Raw genomic sequence first — 21085 nt, 5'->3', positions numbered from 1 at the left:
CTGTAAACCTGGAGCTTGAAGGTGACCTTTCTTAACCAACATAGGCACGAATGCTCAAACAACCTATATTAGTGTCATAATCATATGACACTGTTGTACATTCAGTGGCCACTTTATCAGGTACACCTATACACTTGCTCGTTAATGGAAATATCTAATCAGCCAATCATGCGGCAGCAACTCAGTGCATAAGAGCATGCAGGCATGGTCAAGAGGTTCAGTTGTCTTTCAGACCCAACATCAAGATGAGGGAATAATGTGATCTAAGTGACTTTGACTATCAATTGAATGTTGGAGTATCTCGGGGAGGTCGAAGGTGCGGTATTTGCGAATCCGAGCCCAGCGGAGGCTGGAAGCTGAGGAAGATGGCCTGTCCGAGGTTTGGAGGAATGTGTGTGTGCCTGTGTGGATGGAAGAGAGGAAAGGGGCGAGCGTCGCTGTTGTTCAGCTGATTGTTGTGCTCTCTGCTTCTCTGCTGAGCTTTGTGGGCATGCTATTGTGGCGCAGAACGTGTGAAATGGTAGCAGTACAGAGCAATATCCTCCTGGGAGGGGGGAGAAGATGGCGTCGCGACGAGCACGCGACCACTTCGGTGATGAATATCTTTTGGGATCGTGCACAATCCTGATTTGATGGAGACAGACGTGAGAGTACGGAGGAACATCTGGAGAAACTTCTGAAATGCCCGCTTTGCTACCACTGTTACTGTGTGGTAACCGGAATCTCCGGAGCTGAAGCCTCCGAAATCCTCGGCTTTGCATGTTTCAGCGGCCGGGGCGAGGTCGAAGGTGCTCGGCAGAGGATGGCGCTCGGGAGGCTGTATCGGAGAGGCTGCTCGGAAGCTCGGAGTTTTCAGATGGATGGACTCAGTGTTGGCTGTGGTCGGCTGCTTCCAAGGCATCGGCAAGTTGACGGTGCCTGGAGGTTTATGGCAGGGAGTTTCTCCCTTTTGCCGCCTGCTATCGGGGACTCGGGACTTTGAGAACTTTTTTTTACTGTGCCCATGGTTTGTTCTTTATCAAATTATGGTATTGCTTTGCACTGCTGTAACTATATGTTATAATTATGTGGTTTTGTCAGTGTTAGTCTTTGGTCTGTCTTGTTTTCTGTGATATCACTCTGGAGAAACATTGTATCATTTCTTAATGCATGTATGCATTTCTAAATGACAATAAAAGAGTACTGAGTGTTCTCATAATTTAAAATATAAAATATACTGTAAATTACAAACAGAAATATCTATATAATTAGAAAATAAATAAGTACAGGTAGCCCAAAAAAAAAAGCAAAACAATGCTGCTTACTGAAGTATCAATGGCTGTAACTGTACATTTCAGTGGTAGTAACCTTTTTCCGAGAACATTCGATGATTCTCTTCGGGGCTGAACATGAGGAGTCACCACCCTCCGGCGCCATGACGGGAAAGGAAGAAACCGTTGGGTTAGAGATTAGATATTTGCATTAACGAGCAGGTGTACAGGTGTACCGCTGAGTTAGGTGGGGAGAATGGGGAAGGGGTTGCAGTTCCTCTGTTGGGACTCGATGGGCCGAATTCAAGATTCGAGATTCTTTGTTGTCATTCTTCAGCACACGAGGGTAAAGGAGAACAAAATGATTGTTACTCTGCATTCAATGCAGCATCAAACACCCACAATAAACATAAAGAACACAAACAAAAAATATCACAATAAATACTGTGTAACTATAAAACTTATCCTATAAAACACCATGTACAAGTCACTGTTATATATATTGACTGATTGTATGTACATTCAAAGATACAAATTGCATTTATTATCGAAGTGTGTATGCAGTGTAGGCACATGGCCAAGTGGTTAAAGCATTGGACTAGCGACCTGAAGGTCGTGAGTTCCAGCCCCAGCCGAGGGAATGTGCTGCGTCCTTGAGCAAGGCACTTAATCACACATTGCTCTGTGACGACACTGGTGCCAAGCTGTATGGGTCCTAATGCCCTTCCCTTGGACAACATCGGTGTCGTGGAGAGAGGAGGCTTGCAGCATGGGCAACTGCTGGTCTTCCATACAACCTTGCCCAGGCCTGTGCCCTGGAGAGTGAAGACTTTCCAGGTGCAGATCCATGGTCTCGCAAGACTAACGGATGCCTTTTCTTATGCAGTATACAACCCTGAGATTTGTCTTCCCAGAGACAGCCACGAAACAAGGAAACACCATGGAACTCCCCGCAAACAAAAAGAAATGAATTGTGCAAGTGGCAAAAAAAGCAAGCAAAATCTCAGAATAGAAAGTGCCCAGGCATATTGAGTTCAGCTCCGTTCTAGTTCAATCTAGCATTTCGCCGTTTATTATCTGCAGGTTGCCCCGATCAGAATCACCCAAAATAACAAGGAAGAAAGGAGTGACCTGAAGCCGGAAACGCATCATAACATGAGCTACAGAGTCTAATCCACAAACCACGTTGATTAAACCTTGCTCAAGACCCAAGACTCTGGCAGCCTCGAGGGAGAGAGAGCCCACTCAAATGGAGGGAAGCTCCTCTGGCAGCGGTGAGGGAGAACAAGAGACCAGTCGCAAGCTGCCACCTCCTGCTGGCAGCAGCGAGCGAGAGGCTGATGGACAATGCTAGGCACCCGCTCTCCTTCCACTTTCGCCTCAGCCTCGATGATTTCAGCCTTCCTCGACACTTCCGTCAGCAAAATGGGTGAGAAATAGAATCGATCATGGTCTCCAGGCTTCTTGGCCTCTAGGCCGCACGCCTCACCAAACGCTCTCGGAGACTGCGCCAGATTGCTCAAGCGGCCAGAAAACACACCACCAAAATGTAGATCACAGGCACCAACAGAAGCAGAGCCACATTTGAAAGGAAAAGAACAAGACAAACTGCGACATTAGCTGAAGTGCATGTAGTAGTGGTGGTGGGGGGTGTGGAGGGGTGGGAAAACGGGTAGAGATTCTGATCAGCCTGACAGCTTGGGCAAAGTTGCTGCTTCTGAATCTGGTGGCTCTTGGGTGCGTGCTGCGTAGCCTCCTTCCCGATTACATTCTGTGTCACAATGAGTCAGATAAAAGTGGACGCCACTGCCAGTAAGGGGTGTGGAAACAGTCAGGACTTTCAGTACAGAGTTAGATGGGAAAAAGGACTGGGCCTGGGAAATAGGAACCGGGTTGCTGCAACAATCTGATCACATCATCGTGGTGTCGTCAGGCCAACAGCATCATGTCCTGATGTGTTCAGACTGAGCTTCCGAAAAGGGAATTCACCTAAACTGTGAAAGGCTGGTTTCTAACTTGCTGGAGGAATGCCATGTGTTATTTATAGAGATACAGTGTGTAATAGGCCCTTCCAGCTCTTCAACACGTGCAACCCAACAAGCCCTGATTTATCCTCAGCCTCATCACAGGACAACTTACAATGAGCAATTAACCTACCAACCGGTACGTCTTTGGACTGTGGGAGGAAACTGGAGCACCCGGAGAAAACCTCTGCATTCCACAGGGAGGGCGTACAGAAGGAACCGGAACTGAACTCTTAACTCTGAGGCTCTGAGCTGTAATAGTGTCGCGCTAACTGCTTTGCTACCGTGGTGAGAGGTCACCTCATAAACTGACCGGTTCCAGAACCGGTAATGCCGGCATTTCGTGCCCCACGGGTGTGACGGTGCGGAGTTGAAGGGGTCACATGTGGCTCAAAGAAGGGGCCAGACTTGCATCTCTGAAAGATGTGGGTGAATCTGGTGGGTTTTTACAACGATCAGCAGCTTTGCTTTAATTTAGCGTCAGAATAATTGAACAACACACAAGACGCTGAAGGAACTCTGCAGGTCAGCATCTGCAGAATCTCTTACGTGCATTATGAGACCATAAGACATGGGAGCAGAATTAGGCCATTCGGCCCATCGAGTTTTGGCTTTCGAATCATTCCATCATGGCAAATTTATTTTCCCTCTCAACCCCATTCTCTTGCCTTCTCCCCCTAACCTTTTATGCCCTTACTAATCAAGAACCTATCAACCTCCACTTTAAATATTCCAAATGACTTGGCCTCAACAGCCATCTGTGGCAATGAATTCCACAGATTGACCACCCTCCAGCTAAAGAAATTCCTCCTCCTCTCTGTTCTAATGGGACATCCTTCTATTCTGAGGCTGTGCCCGTTGGTCCTAGACTGTCCCACTATAGGAGACATCCTCTCCACGTCCACTCTATCTAGGCTTTTCAATATTCGGTAGGTTTCAGTGAGATCCCTCTTCAATCTTCTAAACTTCCAACAAGTACAGGCCCGGAGCCATCAAACACTCCTCATACATTAACCCTTTCATTCCCAAAGTCACTCTCGTGAACCTCCTCTGGATCATCTCCAATGCCAGCACATCCTTTCTTAGATACAGGGCCCAAAACTGCCCTTAATATTCCAAATGTGGCTGACCAGTGCCTAACAAAGTCTCAACATTGCATCCCTGATGTTCAAGCTCTCTCGAAATGGATTCTAAATTGCATTTTCTTTCCTCGCTACTGACTCAACCTGCAAGTTAATCTTAAGGGAATGGCTAACGTGTTAACACTGAGATGTTCTACAGATGTACCCTGGAGAGCATTCTGACTGGTCGCATCACCGTCTGGTATGGAGGGGCCACTGCGCAGGATCAGTAAAAAGATGCAGAGGGTTGAAAACTCAGCCAGTTCCATCACGAGCACTAACCTCCCCAGCACTGAGGGTATCTTCAAATTGCAATGCCTCAAATCATCTGTCATTCAGTACACACCCTCTTCTCATAGCTGCCATCAGAAAGGAGCTACAGGAGCCTGAAGACACACACTCAACGTTTAAGGAACAACTTCTTATTGGCACTGCTTACAGTATTTAAATTAATTCTTTTCGTATTAGTTATTGTAATTTAAAATTTTTATGTGTTGAAATCTACTGCTGCCACAAAGCATCAAATTTCACGACATATGTCAGTGATATTTGGGCTTTTCTTCTTGGAGTGACGGAGGATGAGAGGATGATAGAGATGTATAAGATGATGAGAGGCATTGATCGTGTCAATAGTCAGTGGCTTTTTCCCAGGGCTGAAATGGCTAACACAAAAGGGCACAGTTTTAAGGTGCTTGGAAGTAGGTATAGAGGAGATGTTGGGGTAAGTTTTTTACGCAGAGAGTGGTGAGTGCATGGAATAGGCTGCTGGCGATGGTGGTGGAGGTGGATACGATAGGGTCTTTTAACAGACTCCTGGATAGGAGTCTGTTAAAAGAGACTATATGGAGCTTAGAAAAATAGAGGGCCATGGGTAACTCTAGGTAATTTCTAAAGTAAGTACATCTTCGACATGGCTTTGTGGGCTGAAAGGCCTGCATGATGCCTGTTGCTCATTTTTGCTGAATGAAGCATTTCTATATCCACTAGGTTCAGCATCTTTCAAGTGACTTTGTTCATGTCACAACACATGAAATGTAGAGTGTGTATCCTTAGGCTTCTTTACTTTCCCCCTGATGGTAGTAATGGGAAGAGGGCATGTAATTCCAGAATTAATAACAAGCATTTAAATTTCCCAACGTATGACAGGGTTGCTGTTGGTTACACTGACCAAGGTGGAACAGGTGTGACGCCAAGCAGAGCTACCGGACGGATGATGCTAATGAGAGAGATAATGGAAGACAATGGAGAAACATTCAAAATGCTAATAAGAGAGAAGAGAGAGATTAATGAGAAAGAAACACAATTTAGATATTGACAGACCGTTTGCTTTGAACCTGAACTGTTTGAAGTTTGATGGACATGTGATACCCCAGCAGGGGGATAAAAAGAGCTGGTTTGCTAAGGCACGAGACACGCCACAAGACCCTGGAAAGAGCAGTGTGCCCCCACAAGTTGGTGAGAGTTTGGAGGACCGGTTCACGGGAAATCGGTTAGAGGCTCACAGGGTGTAAAGGTACGATTGGTGGGAACCTGGGGTGTGTGTCCATCCTTGCCTGGGTGCCGGGTTCACCACGGAAGAACGATCGTATCCGGAACAGAGGGGTCATAGTCGGTGACCACAGCAGGATCAGAAGACATCAAAAGGTCTGCCCGAAACCAACTGCATCTCTCTCTCTCTCTCCCCCAACGGTACAACAACAGCGATTACTTCGAACTGCACTAACCTGAACTGAACTTGCCTCACTTAAGACTGATCATTTTACCCCTAGACTGCAATAGAGCTTGGTTGATTCCTATTACCCTGGTTCTGTGTATATGTGTGTATTATCATTGCTAACCTGTTACATTTATATCCTTACGATTAGTGTACTGTATTACTTATTTCTTTAATAAAACTTTATTAGTTTCTAGTAATCACAGACTCCAACACGTGTTCCATTTCTGCTGGTTTGGCAACCCAGTTACGGGGTACGTAACAATACGGTAATCCCACTTACACCAACTTCTCTACGCTAACCCAGTTACACAATTCCAGTCCACTGAGTCAGTTAGTCTGCTCCTCTATACTAATCCCAGTTCCACCAGACCATCTGCATATACCTGCTTACATCAGACTTTCGTTCAAGTTTAATTATCGTTCATCAATATATAAAAAATTGTGGCGCGTGGCCAAGTGGTTAAGGCGTTGGACTAGCGATCTGAAGGTCGTGAGTTCGAGCCCCAGCCGAGGCAGCGTGTTGTGTCCTTGAGCAAGGCACTTAACCACACAGTGCTCCAGTCCACCCAGCTGAAAATGGGTACCAGCAAAATGCTGGGGGTTAACCTCGCGATAGACTGGCGTCCTATCCGGGGAGGGGTCTCATACTCTCAGTCACTTCACGCTACGGAAACCGGCATAAGCACCGGCCTGATGAGCCTATAAGGCACAGGACAGACTTTAACTTAATATATAAAAACCCATGAATACAGCCAAATGAAACAACTTTACTCTGGGACCAAGGTACAAAACGCAGAACCAACAGTCATACACAGCACAAGGCACACACAGCACTGATCAGTCCTACATTAACCCAGTGATATAGCCTCAGGACATTGATCCACTTCATTAGAAACCCAAGAGGTTCTGTTGTATCCGTGAAATAAATCACTCAAAAGATAGTAGCCAGGAGATCCGAAAAGTACTCATGCAACACAGCAGATCTTCTGAGACACAAAAGATTCTGCAGATACTGTTAATCCAGAGCAACACACACAAAATGCTGGAGAAATTCGCCAGGCCAGGCAGCATCTACAGAGAGGAATAAGCTGTCAACATTTCAGGCCAAGACCCTGCAAAGGGAGATGGAAGATGCCAGAATAAGAAGGTTGGGGGGGGGGGGTGGGTGTGAGTAGAAAGAGGTAAAGGACTGAAAAGGAGAAGGAATCTGATAGGAAAGGGGAGTGGTTGTTTTGTCTTCTTCTCCCTTCCTTTCCAATTAAGCCCCCCCCCGACCTCCACAATGACCTCAGTTAGACATCCCTGCTACACACACCTCGTTACAACAGTGATGCAGCTTACACAGGTCCCTCATTACTACACAGCCCTACTCACAGATCTAGTAGTCTGCAGCGGATAGTGAGGTCAGCCGAGAAGATCATCGGGGTCTCTCTTCCCGCCATCACAGATATCTACACCACATGCTGCATCCACAAAGCAAACAGCATTATGAAGGACCCTACGCACCCCTCAAATAAACTCTTCTCTCTCCTGCCATCTGGAAAAAGGCACCGAAGCATTTGGGCTCTCATCACCAGACTATGTAACAGTTTCTTCGCCCAAGCCATCAGACTCCTCAATACCCAGAGCCTGGACTGACACCAACCTACTGCCCTCTAGTGTACCTATTGTCTTGTTTATTATTTATTGTAGTCCCTGCACTGTTTTGTGCACTTTATGCAGTCCTGGATAGGTCTGTAGTCTAGTGTAGTTTTTGTGTTTTTTTCTTACGTAGTTCAGTGTAGTTTTTGTATTGTTTCATGTAGCACCATGGTCCTGGAAAACGTTGTCTCATTTTTACTATGTTCTGTACCAGCAGTTATGGTTGAAATGACAATAAAAAGTGACTTGACTTAGTTACAGAGCCTCTCCACACTAATCCCAGTTATATATCCCCTCTTGTCCCAAGATGAGGCCACCCCCCCCCCCACCAGCAGGGTGGAGGAGCAACAGCTTATATTCTGCCTGGGTACCCTCCAGCCTGATGGTATAATTATCAATTTCTCCTTTCGGTGAACAATAGCCCCTCACCCCATTTCCTCTGATCTTTCGCCTCTTCTCACCTGCCTGTTACTCCACCGCGCCGCTCCCCCCCCCCCGGATCCCCTCCTACTTCCCTTTCTCCTATGGTCCACTCTCCTCTCCTGTCAGATTCTTTCTTCTCCAGTCCTTGACCTTTCCCATCCACCTGGCTTCACCAATCACCTTCCAGCTAGTTTCCTTCCAGCCCTCACCAGCCCCCACCTTTTAATTCCGGTATTTCCCCCGTTCCCTCTCAGTTCCGAAGAAGGGTCTCGGCCCGAAACATCGCCTGTTTACTTTTTTCCATGGATACTGCCCGACCTCCTGAGTTCCCCCAACATTTTGTGTGTGTTGCTTCAGTCGCACAGCCTCTCCACACAAACACAATTACAACAGCCCCTCTCCTCTGAGCATGGTTACGTCAGCCTTGTTTATATGTAGTTACTATTCTGAATTTCCTTGAGCTGTAAATCATTTGTCAGTGCGGCTGAGGAATAAATAGCCTACTGCTATTGATACAGAAGGAGCCCTGTTGTCTGCACTGGGCCAGTCAAACTCTTGTGCGTCTGTAATGTGGAACGGTAAACAGTTCAGCAATACCAGGCTCATGTTTAATTTACTGATATAAACACAGTTGCCTCACCGTGAGTAAACCATTGGGTAAAGGTACTAATCCAAGGTTCAGGTTCAACATCAAAACATACAGTGAGCTGCATGGTTTGCGTAAACAACCAACACAATTGGAGAGGGTTCAAAGGAGGTTTTGCTGAAATGACTCCGGGATTGAGAGGCTTGTCATATGAGGAGTGTTTGAGGGCTCTGGGCCTCTACTCACTGGAATACAGAAGAATAAGGGGGACCGCGTTGAAACTTATTGAACGTTGAAAGGCCTCGATAGCGTGGATGTGGAGAGGCTGTTTCTTATGGTGGGGGAGTCTAAGACAGAGGACGTAGCCTCAGAATTGAGGAGCGTCTTTTTAGAACGGAGATGAGGAGGAATTTCTTCAGCCAGAGGGTGGTGAATCTGTGGAATTCGTTGCCACAGGTGATCGGGTGCCTTTATGGCAGAGGTTAATAACTTCTTGATTAGTCAGGGCATGTAAGGTTACAGGGGGAAGACAGGAGACTGGGGCTGAGGGGGAAATTTGGATCAGCCATGATGAAATGGCGGAACAGACTCTGTAGGCCACGTGGCCTGATTCGGCTCCTGGTTTTATGGTCTGACACAACCTAAGGATGTGCCGGGCGACACCTCGCAAGTGTCGGCACGTGGCATGCCGACTATGTTCAGCAGAATAACACAAACAATGGCAACAACACCAGAACAAAGGCACCACAACCATGACAGCAAAACAAGCCACTTTCCTCCCAATGTGCTCGAACTCTGAGTGAGGCCTAGATCCCCAGCCTGATCTCTAGCTGCCCCTCATCCCTGTCCCTAAACCCTAAGGTAACCCCTAACTCCTTGCTCTATCCCCCAAAACCATCCCTACAAACCTAAAAACAACTACCAAGTCCGAGCCACAACCTCAGTGAAGTCCGAAGTTCTAATCAAACAGCCAGTCAAGTTTCGAATGGTCCATGGGCTGTCTCGGATACTTGCCTTAGTGACCCTGTGCTGTGATTAGACAATCATCCAGAAAATTACAAAATGGAGGCCATTTGCTCTCCATTTCCATGAATCAATGTCAAAGCTTCCAGTCCCTGCCTCTCGGTCCATAGCCCTGTAGGTAACGACACATCAGGGCTCCTTTGAGGCACTCCTGGACTTGGTGCCGATTTCTGGCCTTACCACTCTCTCAGTTAGTGGGTTCTGTGTTACTATGTGTGCATAAGACAGAACTTCATTTCCCAGTGGGTAACGTGGGAGGGTGTTCACCCAGAAACAGAAGCAATGATGGTGATCTTGTCGCGTAAGCGCAGCGTTAAGCAGTTCAATAATGACACGGTCTAACATAAACCCTGGCCAGGTTTGTCTTTATTGAGAACAACCATAACAGCTCAGGCCGTAACCACGCAGTAGGTTCCAAACTGAAAATATTTCCCTTCCAGTCCTCAAAGAGTGATCAGAAGTGGAGGGAGCGAGCAATTTCAAGTTCCCGGGTGTCAGTATCACTGAGGACCTAACCTGACCCCAACATACCGATGCAGCTATAAAGAAGGCAAGACAGCGGCTATATTTCATCAGGAGTTTGAGGAGATTTGGTTTGTCACCTCAAGCATTCGAAAACTTCTCCAGATGCACGGTAGAGCGCATTCTGACTGACTGCATCACTGTCTGGTATGGGGGAGGGGGTGTGGCGGGGGGGGGGCTACTGCACGGGATCAAAGTAAGTTGCAGAAAGTTGTAAAATTAGTCAGCTCCATCATGGGCACTAGCCTCTGTAGTACCCAGGACATCTTCAAGGAGCGATGCCTCAAAAAGGTGGCGTCCATTATTAATGACCCCCATCACCCAGGACATGCCCTCTTCTCATTGTTACCATCAGGGAGGAGGTACAGAAACCTGACGGCACACACTCAGCGATGCAGGAACAGCTTCTCCCCCCCTGCTGTCTGATTTCTGAATGGACATTGAATCCGTGAACACTACCTCACTACTTTTTTTAAAATTTATTTCTGTTTCTTGCACGACTTAACTACTTAATATCCAAATTAGTACCAGACATCCCACCTCTCCCAGAAGTTCAGGGAGTCTCCCGCATATTGATAGCGGCTCCCTGATGCCCGCAAATTATGTACAATATCCCGGAAATCGATTTTTTGAGAGCGAGCGAGTGAGAGAGGGAGAGCAAGAGAGAGCAAGAGAGCACAGGAGAGACAGCGCGAGAGAGAGAGCGCCATGGCAGAGTGTTCCAAAAAAAGAAAATATAAAACTTAGGTTTCTCCAGACTACACTAAAGTGTACCCCTGCCTAATAGGGGTCAAAAATAATGACAGTGTTGCTCGCTGCACTGTTTGCAACAGTGACTTTTCTATTGCCCATGGTGGGTTAAGACTGTAAAAGACATGTTGAGGTGAGTTTAACAGGTGTCATTCGTTCATTAGCATAGCTAACGTTATTTAAACTAGCTGGCTAGCTGCTCAGGAGCTACTCTATTGCAGACATCCCACCTCTCCCGGAAATTGAAGGTGCCACCTCCCTGAAATGAGTTTTTGCAGGGTGGGATTTTTTTCTATATTTATCATCTATTGCATTGTACAGCTGCCGTAAAGATAAAAAAACTTCATGACATACGCTGGTGATATTAAACCTGATTCTGATTCTGATTCCTAACCTCATTGCTGACCTCTCTGTTAAGGGAAGTGGTTCTTCACAAGCAACTGAGAACAAGGAAGGTACAATGACTCATACACTTGAATCAGACTTTGCGACAGAACGTCTGAGCTGGACAAACGTGATCTGTAGTTAATGGGCAATACATTGTACTTAGATAATCAGGTGTTTGAAGCACATTTAGATTTAGAAATGTGCTTTTTCAGCTCCCCTTGCAGAACAAATGCATCTCCTAAGACAGCAGGCACTCCCTTCTCTACAACGGACAGCCGAGATAGCTGAACTCAACATCTGCTGGCATTCCCTGTGGGGAGTGTTCCCTCCCATCTGCGCTCTTCAGATTTTCACCGAACCCTCGGCAACAGGACACACTGGGCCCAGTGCTTCACTCGCACTCTGGTGAGCCCAATTGCTAGCTTTCATCTGAATTGCATTAAAGCAGGGGTTCTCAACCTTTCTATACCATTAACTGAGGGGTCTGAGGACAGTTTAAGAATAAGGGGTAGACAATTTAGAACGGAGTTGAGGAAAAACTTTTTCACACAGAGGGTTGTGGCTCTGTGGAATGCTCTGCCTCAGAAGGCAGTGGAGGCCAGTTCTCTGGATTCCTTCAAGAAGGAGCTAGATAGAGCTCTTAAAGATAGCGGAGTGAAGGGATATGGGGAGAAGGCAGGAAAAGGGTACTGATTGTGGATGATCAGCCATGATCACAGTGAATGGCGGTGCTGGCTCGAAGGGCTGAATGGCCTACTCCTGCACCTATTGTCTATTGTCTACTTGCTGTCTCGACCCTGTCCCTACCATACTTTTTAAGGTTTCTTTGAATAGAGATGTCAATTCTGTTAGGAAAATTATTAACACTTCCCTTGAATCTGGAGTTTTTCCAGATGCCTTCAAAGCTGCGGCTGTCCAACCCCTACTTAAAAAAGCCAAAAGTGAGCTACTAGCTAGCTACAGGCCTAGATCAAATCCTCCCTTCCTGGGCAAGATTTTTGAGGTCACTCAGCTCGACAACTTTCTTAATGAGAAAAATATCCTAGAAAAGTTTCCGTCGGGTTTTAGAACAAACCACAGCACGGAGACGGCCCTTACCAAAATTGTCAGTGACCTTAGGCTCAACTCTGATGCCAACAGAATCTCACTTCCAATTCTCCTAGACCTGAGTGCTGCCTTCGACATAATTTACAAAACATTCTCCTGGATCACCTTGAGAACTGGATTGGGCTCCCTGGAAGTGCCCTGAATTGTTTTCGCTCATATATGTTAGAGAGGACATTTCTTTGTCTGTCTTGGAGGCCAATTTTCTAAGAGATACAATGTGCCTTTTAGTATTGCTCAGGGAAGCAGTCTTGGTCCCCTACTCTTCTCCTTATACATGCTCCCCTTAAGAGACATCATTAGCGAGCAGAAACTTTATTTCCACAGTTGGAGATGACGCACAATTGTATATCTCAGTTGAGCCTAATGGTAATTTCTCTGACTTCTGGTATGACTGCAATAAACTAAAAGATGAGCACTAATTTCCTAAAACTAAATGAAGGTAAAACTGGAATATCGTTGGTTTGTCCCGAAGCCAAAACAAATAAACTCTGGATAAACTTGGGAACTTGGTCTCTCTTGTACAAACAGAAGCAACAAGCCTGGGTGTTATCCTTGATTTGGATTTGAATTTTAAATCCCACATAAAGAAAGTGACCTGAGCAACATTTCTACACTTAAGCAATATTGGAAAGGTACGTCCATTTCTGTCACATAACGATGCTGAAAAACTAACTCTTGCCTTTATATCGAATAGACTAGGTTACTGCAATGCGCTTTGTACCAGCCTTCCAAAGCAATCTATCGACAAACTTCAACTCATTCAGGATGCTGCTGCTAGATTTGTAACCAAAACCAGGATGAGGGAACGTATCACTCATCCCGTCCTAGCCACTCTGCATTGTCTTCCTGTATCTTTTAGAATTGATTTTAAAGTTCTCTTACTTGTTTTTAAAGTTTTCAATGGTCTGGGATCAGAGTAAATCACAGATTCGTTTTCATTTTATAATCCTGCTTGAGTTATCAGGTCTTCTTCTGCCAGTCTTTAAAATTTAAACAATCTCCCTCAAAAGATAATTGGCAGGTCAGCTTTTTTAAACTACACTCCGAATCTGTGGAATTCAATACCCAAAACTATAAGGGATGTAGACTCAGTAGACGGTCTTAAATGCCAACTCAAAAACTATTTACTCAATTTAACTTTGCTTTTAATTAACATCTTTTTGCCTTTTATTTTCATATTTGCACCTTATCCTGTTATAATGCACTTTGAACTATGTCTTCTGTATGAAACATGCTCTGTAAGTAAGTTATGACTATTATTAAGCACCTCCAAGAGGACTACAACCTTGCCGTAGGGTTTGGAGGTTTGCAAGCCTCAATGATTCGGAGAGCTATGTTGGCTGAAGTCAGGGCTTTATGCTCTTGGTAGGGTCACCCATGCCAAACAGGTCAAAGGGTAGAGGCCAGACTAAGAGTGGTCCACTGGTCCTCCAGGTTCGGGGGGTTCAGCTCAGGGCTAACAACCCTGACTGGTAAACCAAGACTGTTACGGAAACAGCAATGAAGAACCCTTCTACATCTGAGTGTGACGGTATTCCTGAGTCTCCGCCCGGGACTTGCATGACTGACAGAGGCGAAAACCGGGAGGAAGCTACTGTCTCGATGAAGGAAGCCCTGAATACCACCAGAGATCGGGGACTTTCATTGCTGCCCCAAATGCCAGCAGCATAACGGGCAGTAATAAGTAGTAATTATTAACCAATGTGCAAAAGACAAATTATGAAAATACAAAAAATATTGAGAACATGAGTTGTAGATTGTTTGTGGAAGGAGGCGCAGCAGGTAGGATCAACAGACAGGACGGGTTTAGGTCAGGATCTGGCGCCATTTTATCAGGAGGACCAGAGAGTCAATGCACTACTGACTACAGAAGGCCACCTCACACTTACACAACAGGGTTTCACTATAGCCATAACAACATCACCACAGACTGATTGTCACTTTGAATCAAGGTCATCGATGAGTCACTGGAGACTAACTCCAGTCAACAGTGACTGTGCAGTTTTTCGTGTGGGTCTGGGTTACCACCGACCAGTGTTCTGAAGATAATGTTCTAAACAATGGCGTACACATTCTGCTGTCTGAGGTTTTCCATCTGCCTCAGTTACACGCAAAAGCCGCTGTTTAGCAAGCGATTCCCACACAGCCAGAGGAGCCCGGCGATCTGCATTTGTCACAAACAGAAATGCTGCTGACACTCAGAACAGCAAATATGGCGAGAGAAAGAAATACCATTTCAGGCCAATGTTTATATAAAATATCAGCATCAGAAACAGGTTTAATATCACTGGCATATGTCAGGAAATTTGTTGTTCTGCAGTAGCACTACGTTGGAATAAAAAATATAAATTGCAATAAGATATGTGTGTATACACACACACACACACACACACACACACACACACACACACACACATATGTATACACACACCTTCACACCTTTATGAGCAGTTTTGGGCCCCTTATCTTAGAAAGGATGTGCTGACAGTGAAGGAGATTCACAAAAATAATTCCAGGATTGAATGGCTTGTCATATGAAGAGCTTTAGATGGCTCTGGCCCTGTATTCACTGGAATTCAGAAGAATGAGGGGTGACCTAATTGAAACCCGTCGAATGATGAAAGGCCTTGATAGAGTGGATGTGGAGAGAATGTGTTCTATGGTGGGAGAGTCTAAGACCAGAGGACACAGCCTCAGAATAGAGGGGCGTCTTTTTAGAATAGAGACGGAGGAATTTCTTTAGCCAGGAACTGGTGAATCTGTGGAATTCATTGCCACAGGCAGCTGTGAATGTCCAGTCTTTATGTATATTTAGGGCAGAGGTGGATAGATTGGTGATTGATCATGGCATGAAAGTATATGGGGAGAGGAAAACCGGACCAGCCATAATGAAATGGTGGAGCAGACCGTAAGACCTGATATAGGAGCAGAATTGGGCCATTTTGCCCATCGGGTCTCTTCAGCTGTGTTCCTGGTCCCTAACCTTGTTAGGAGGGGGTCGTCCTCCATTCCAACAATCCTCTAAGATCACTGTGCATCTCAAACTCCAACCTCTTGAACATCTCAAAATGATCGTTCCACCACTGATGGCTGTAGTTTCATTGCTGGGGCCCCACAGCTTGGAATTCTCCCCAGACCACCTTCACTTGCTATTTCCCATTTCTTCTTTCAGACACTTCTCTAAACCTGCAACTTTGATCAAAATGCTTGCTTTATGATTTCCCCGTGTGCCTTGTGTCACGTTTCATTTGATAACACTCCTATTGCATTTTTTGTTCTATCAAAACTGCTGTATGAGTGGACTTTACCCTTACTGATCTATGTTGTGTTTCTAACGTTCTCTGTTTTGCCATATTCACTATCTTTCCCCCTGCTCCAACATGTGACCTAATTCCTGTATTCACATGCCTCAGGTACGTGTTTTAATTATACCTCTGCCTCATTTACAGCATGTTACAAATATTTATTGGTAATAACACAGTATCAACCAAGTGCGACTATCAGATGAACTTGACACTGGACCACATGAAGTTATCTGAAGGGAGGTGACTAAGATAGCTTTGAGATTAAAAGTGCATGTTTTAAGGAATGTGTTATAGGTAGAGAGAGAGAGAGAGAGAGAGAGAGAGAGAGAGAGTGGGGGTGGGGCTGAAGTTAAAATAGACGATTCTAGATAACAGGGCCTGGATGTCAAGTACCAGATGGCATGTACTGTAGATACATAGTGGATAGTGGATGCATTAGTGATAATTTTTCAAAACTCATTAGATTCTGGACTAGTTCCTGAGGATTGGAGGGTGGCTAATGTAACCCCACTTTTTAAAAAAGGAGGGAGAGAGAAACCGGGGAATTATAGACAGGTTAGCCTAACATCAGTGGTGGGGAAACTGCTGGAGTTAGTTATCAAGGATGTGATAACAGCACATTTGGAAAGCGGTGAAAGGATCGGAGAAAGTCAGCATGGATTTGTGAAAGGAAAATCATGTCTGACGAATCTCATAGAATTTTTTGAGGATGTAACTAGTAGAGTGGATAGGGGAGAACCAGTGGATGTGGTATATTTGGATTTTCAAAAGGCTTTTGACAAGGTCCCACACAGGAGATTAGTGTGCAAACTTAAAGCACACGGTATTGGGGGTAAGGTATTGGTGTGGGTGGAGAATTGGTTAGCAGACAGGAAGCAAAGAGTGGGAATAAACGGGACCTTTTCAGAATGGCAGGCGGTGACTAGTGGGGTACCGCAAGGCTCAGTGCTGGGACCCCAGCTGTTTACAATATATATTAATGACTTGGATGAGGGAATTAAATGCAGCATCTCCAAGTTTGCGGATGACACGAAGCTGGGTGGCAGTGTTAGCAGTGAGGAGGATGCTAAGAGGATGCAGGGTGACTTGGATAGGTTGGGTGAGTGGGAAAACTCATGGCAGTTGCAATTTAATGTGGATAATTGTGAAGTTATCCACTTTGGTGGCAAAAATAGGAAAACAGATTATTATCTGAATGGCGGCCGATTAGGAAAAGGGGAGGTGCAACGAGATCTGGGTGTCATTATACACCAGTCATTGAAAGTGGGCATGCAGGTACAGCAGGCGGTGAAAAAGGCGAATGGTATGCTGGCATTTATAGCGAGAGGATTCGAGTACAGGAGCAGGGAGGTACTACTGCAGTTGTACAAGGCCTTGGTGAGACCACACCTGGAGTATTGTGTGCAGTTTTGGTCCCCTAATCTGAGGAAAGACATCTTTGCCATAGAGGGAGTACAAAGAAGGTTCACCAGATTGATTCCTGGGATGGCAGGACTTTCATATGAAGAAAGACTGGATGAACTGGGCTTGTACTCGTTGGAATTTAGAAGATTGAGGGGGGGATCTGATTGAAACGTATAAGATCCTAAAGGGATTGGACAGGCTAGATGCAGGAAGATTGTTCCCGATGTTGGGGAAGTCCAGAACGAGGGGTCACAGTTTGAGGATAGAGGGGAAGCCTTTTAGGACCGAGATTAGGAAAAACTTCTTCACACAGAGAGTGGTGAATCTGTGGAATTCTCTGCCACAGCAAACTGTTGAGGCCAGTTCATTGGCTATGTTTAAGAGGGAGTTAGATATGGCCCTTGTGGCTACAGGGGTCAGGGGGTATGGAGGGAAGGCTGGGGCAGGGTTCTGAGTTGGATGATCAGCCATGATCATAATAAATGGCGGTGCAGGCTCAAAAGGCCAAATGGCCTACTCCTGCACCTATTTTCTATGTTTCTATGTTTCTATACACCATTCCATCCAAAAGTTTGTGAGTTGTCCCCTCAGGTAGCACCAGTTGCTTGGGTTTTAACAACAGTTGAAGAGGGTGAGGCTGTGAGATCAGACTCTCAAACTAAGCAGTCAATAACTTAGGACAGAACCAAGTCCGCATGCTTTTATGTATTGAGTTGCTGCCACATGAATTGATTGGGTACTTGCGTTAACAAATAGGTATACAGGTGTGCTTAATAAAGTAGCCGCTGAGTGTATAACAAATGCAATCCTATGACTAAGCTGTGAGACATTTTGCACACAGCAAGCTTGCTCAAACAGAACTCTCAGACCAGCTCAGCTTAATACTAATATGATTGCACAACCCCATCAAATAATCAGCTGCTTAATAGGGGCTATAATACTGGGATAGGTCTATAAGCTTCAAAGTTCATGATTGTTGATATCAGTTGCTGTTAGACAGCTGCGCTGCAAGAAACATTGAGTATGGCCGAGACTAAACATTATAGATTCATGTTAATAAATACATTTACAAGGAGTGCTGTTGCAGGGAAGCAGAATCCATCATCAAAGGCCCCTACCATCCAGGCCATGCTCTCTTCTCGCCTTAGATCCCACACCATCAGGTTCAGGAACAACTAGTACCCTACAACCAGCGTGGTCCTGAACCAGCGTGAGTAACTTCACTCACCTCAGCCCTGAACTGATTCTGCGACCTACAGACTCTCTTTCAGGGACACTTTTACAACTCTTTTCTTTGCACAGTTTGTCTTCTTTTGCACTTTGATTGTTTGTCAGTATTTGTTGGGCACGTGGCCAAGTGGTTAAGGCATTCGACTAGTGACCTGAAGGTCGTGAGTTCGAGCCCCAGCCGAGGGAACGTGTTGTGTCCTTGAGCGAGGCACTTAATCACACATTGCTCTGCGACGACACCAGTGCCAAGCTGTATGGGTCCTAATGCCCTTCCCTTGGACAACATTGGTGTCATGGAGAGGGGAGACTTGCAGCATGGGCAACTGCCGGTCTTCCATACAACCTTGCCCAGGCCTGCGCCCTGGAGAGTGAAGACTTTCCAGGCGCAATTCCATGGTCTCGCAAGACTAACGGATGTTTTTGTAGATTCTATTGTACTTCTTTATTTTCCCTAAAAACGTCTGCAAGAAAAGATAGTATATGGTAACATATAAGTATTTTGATAATAGATTTACTTTGAACTTTAAAGTCATGCCACCATTTGATCTACAGTTTCGCGTGTAACGTGTGAGAAGGAAAGGCTCTACAACAGGTAGTCAAAGCTGCCCAGTGCGTCACTGACACCAGCCTACCCACCATCAAGCACATATATACAGAAAAGTGATGGAAAAGGGCCAGTAACATCATGAAGGATCCCACACACCCTGCTCACGGACTGTTTGCCTCATTCCCATCAGCGAGGAGGCTATGTAGCATCCACGCCAGGACCACCAGACTCAAAGACAGTCCCTTTCCCCAAGCAGTAAGGCTGATCAACACCTCCACCCACTAACACACCACTACTTTATAATTTCCCGTCAGTCACCTTATGTACAGCCCAGTCTCACTTTATGGACACACAATCAATCTACGTATAGAAGTTATCTTATGTATTTATATTTATTGTGTTGCTTTTTATTATTGTGCTCGTTATCTCATTGTTTTTTCTTGTGCCGCAAGGGATTTGGAGTAACAATAATTTTGTTCTCCTTTACACTTGTGTACAGGAAATGACATTAAACAATATTGAGTCTTGAACCTTGAATCTTTTCAGAATGTTGAATAACAAGTTAATCTTATTCTACAAATGTCCTTGAAGCTTGAGAAAAGCTAGTTAACCAGGTCACTGAATGTTATACAGCCCCTTCAGCCCACAATGTTGTGATGAACTTTTAACTTACTCTAAGATCAACTACCTCCTACATAGCTTTCCATCTTCCTGTCATCCACGTGCTTATCTAAGAGTGTCTTAAATATCCCCAGTATGTATGCCTCTACTACCTCCCCTGGCAACACATTCCACGCACCCATCACACTGTGTAAAAAACTTAACTTTGTTATTCCACCACCCCCCATCCTTTCCTCCAATCACCTTAAAGTTATGCCCCCTCATATGAGCTATTTCTGCCCTGAGGAGAAAGTCTCTATGTCTGCATCACTCAATCTATGTCTCGTACTCTTTAAAAGTGCCATGGGGTCTTTTAGATCCATTTAATCAGGCCTTTTGGAGTTACAAAAGCACCCTCTTCTAAGAAGTCAGTATGCGATCAGGACTGTTTCCCAGCGTCATCGGAGTTGTGTCCTCACAAACAGTCTGAAGGTGCTCATGGAAAAAAATTACCACTTAGTCATGCTGACATGATTTTTTTTGTGTAAGGCTGACTTCACAGCATTTCAATGGTGATTGAAATATAAAACTTAATGACCTTTCTCAATCACATGTGCCATATTAAGCAACGTGCAGAACATTAGGTAGATTTTTATTGGGGTTATTCACGCAGGTAGTCACATACATGTTAACATGATTGAAAATCACATACTGTACTTAAATCAATGATAAATATTTAAAACTCATTAATCAGCTTTGAACTTTGCACGTCAACTTTATTTGCTGACACATATGTAATCTTGCCAGATCCTTAAAAGAAGGAAGATTCAGAGTTCGAATAATAAACATCCTTAAGTAATTACTTTATATATATATAGTAAATATATATATGAAAATAAATCTTAGTCATTAAAAATAATTGCAAGTATAAACCATGCAATGCCTTTTCACCTTTAACTCATAGACAGTCCTGTTACGATTTTGTAAACCAATAGCACAGTTGCCATTTATATGGTAACTACAACAATAATTGAGGGATAAGAACAGATTTGAAATATAATTAAACTTTACTCATAATATCATGATTAACAAGTCATGCTCCTTTGTTGTCGTTCTTTTCGCACCTTGTGGCGCATCGGGCAGCAACCTTCCCGTTTCTTTAGCAGTTGTCTGCTGTTTACAAGGCCAGGTTTCTAGTTCAACGCTCAACCCAGCACGGATGGAAAGTGTGCAAGGCGCTGGCGGGACTCGAACCCAGTACCACTCGTCTCGAAGTCTGGTGCAGGTGCTACTGCACCACCAGCTAGCTTGCTGCTCCGTAAGGAAGTAGAAAATAATTTTTGTGCTTTTACTGCCTTACAGTGTGTCTCATAGCCCTTTACGGCAATGTAGCACCTTTCCAAAGTTCAAAGTAAAGGTTATTATCAGAGTACAAAAATGTCACTGCA

This window comes from Mobula hypostoma, chromosome 11, assembly GCF_963921235.1.
Source record: "Mobula hypostoma chromosome 11, sMobHyp1.1, whole genome shotgun sequence".
NCBI lineage: Eukaryota > Metazoa > Chordata > Chondrichthyes > Myliobatiformes > Myliobatidae > Mobula > Mobula hypostoma.
This window is presented reverse-complemented; position numbering follows the sequence as displayed.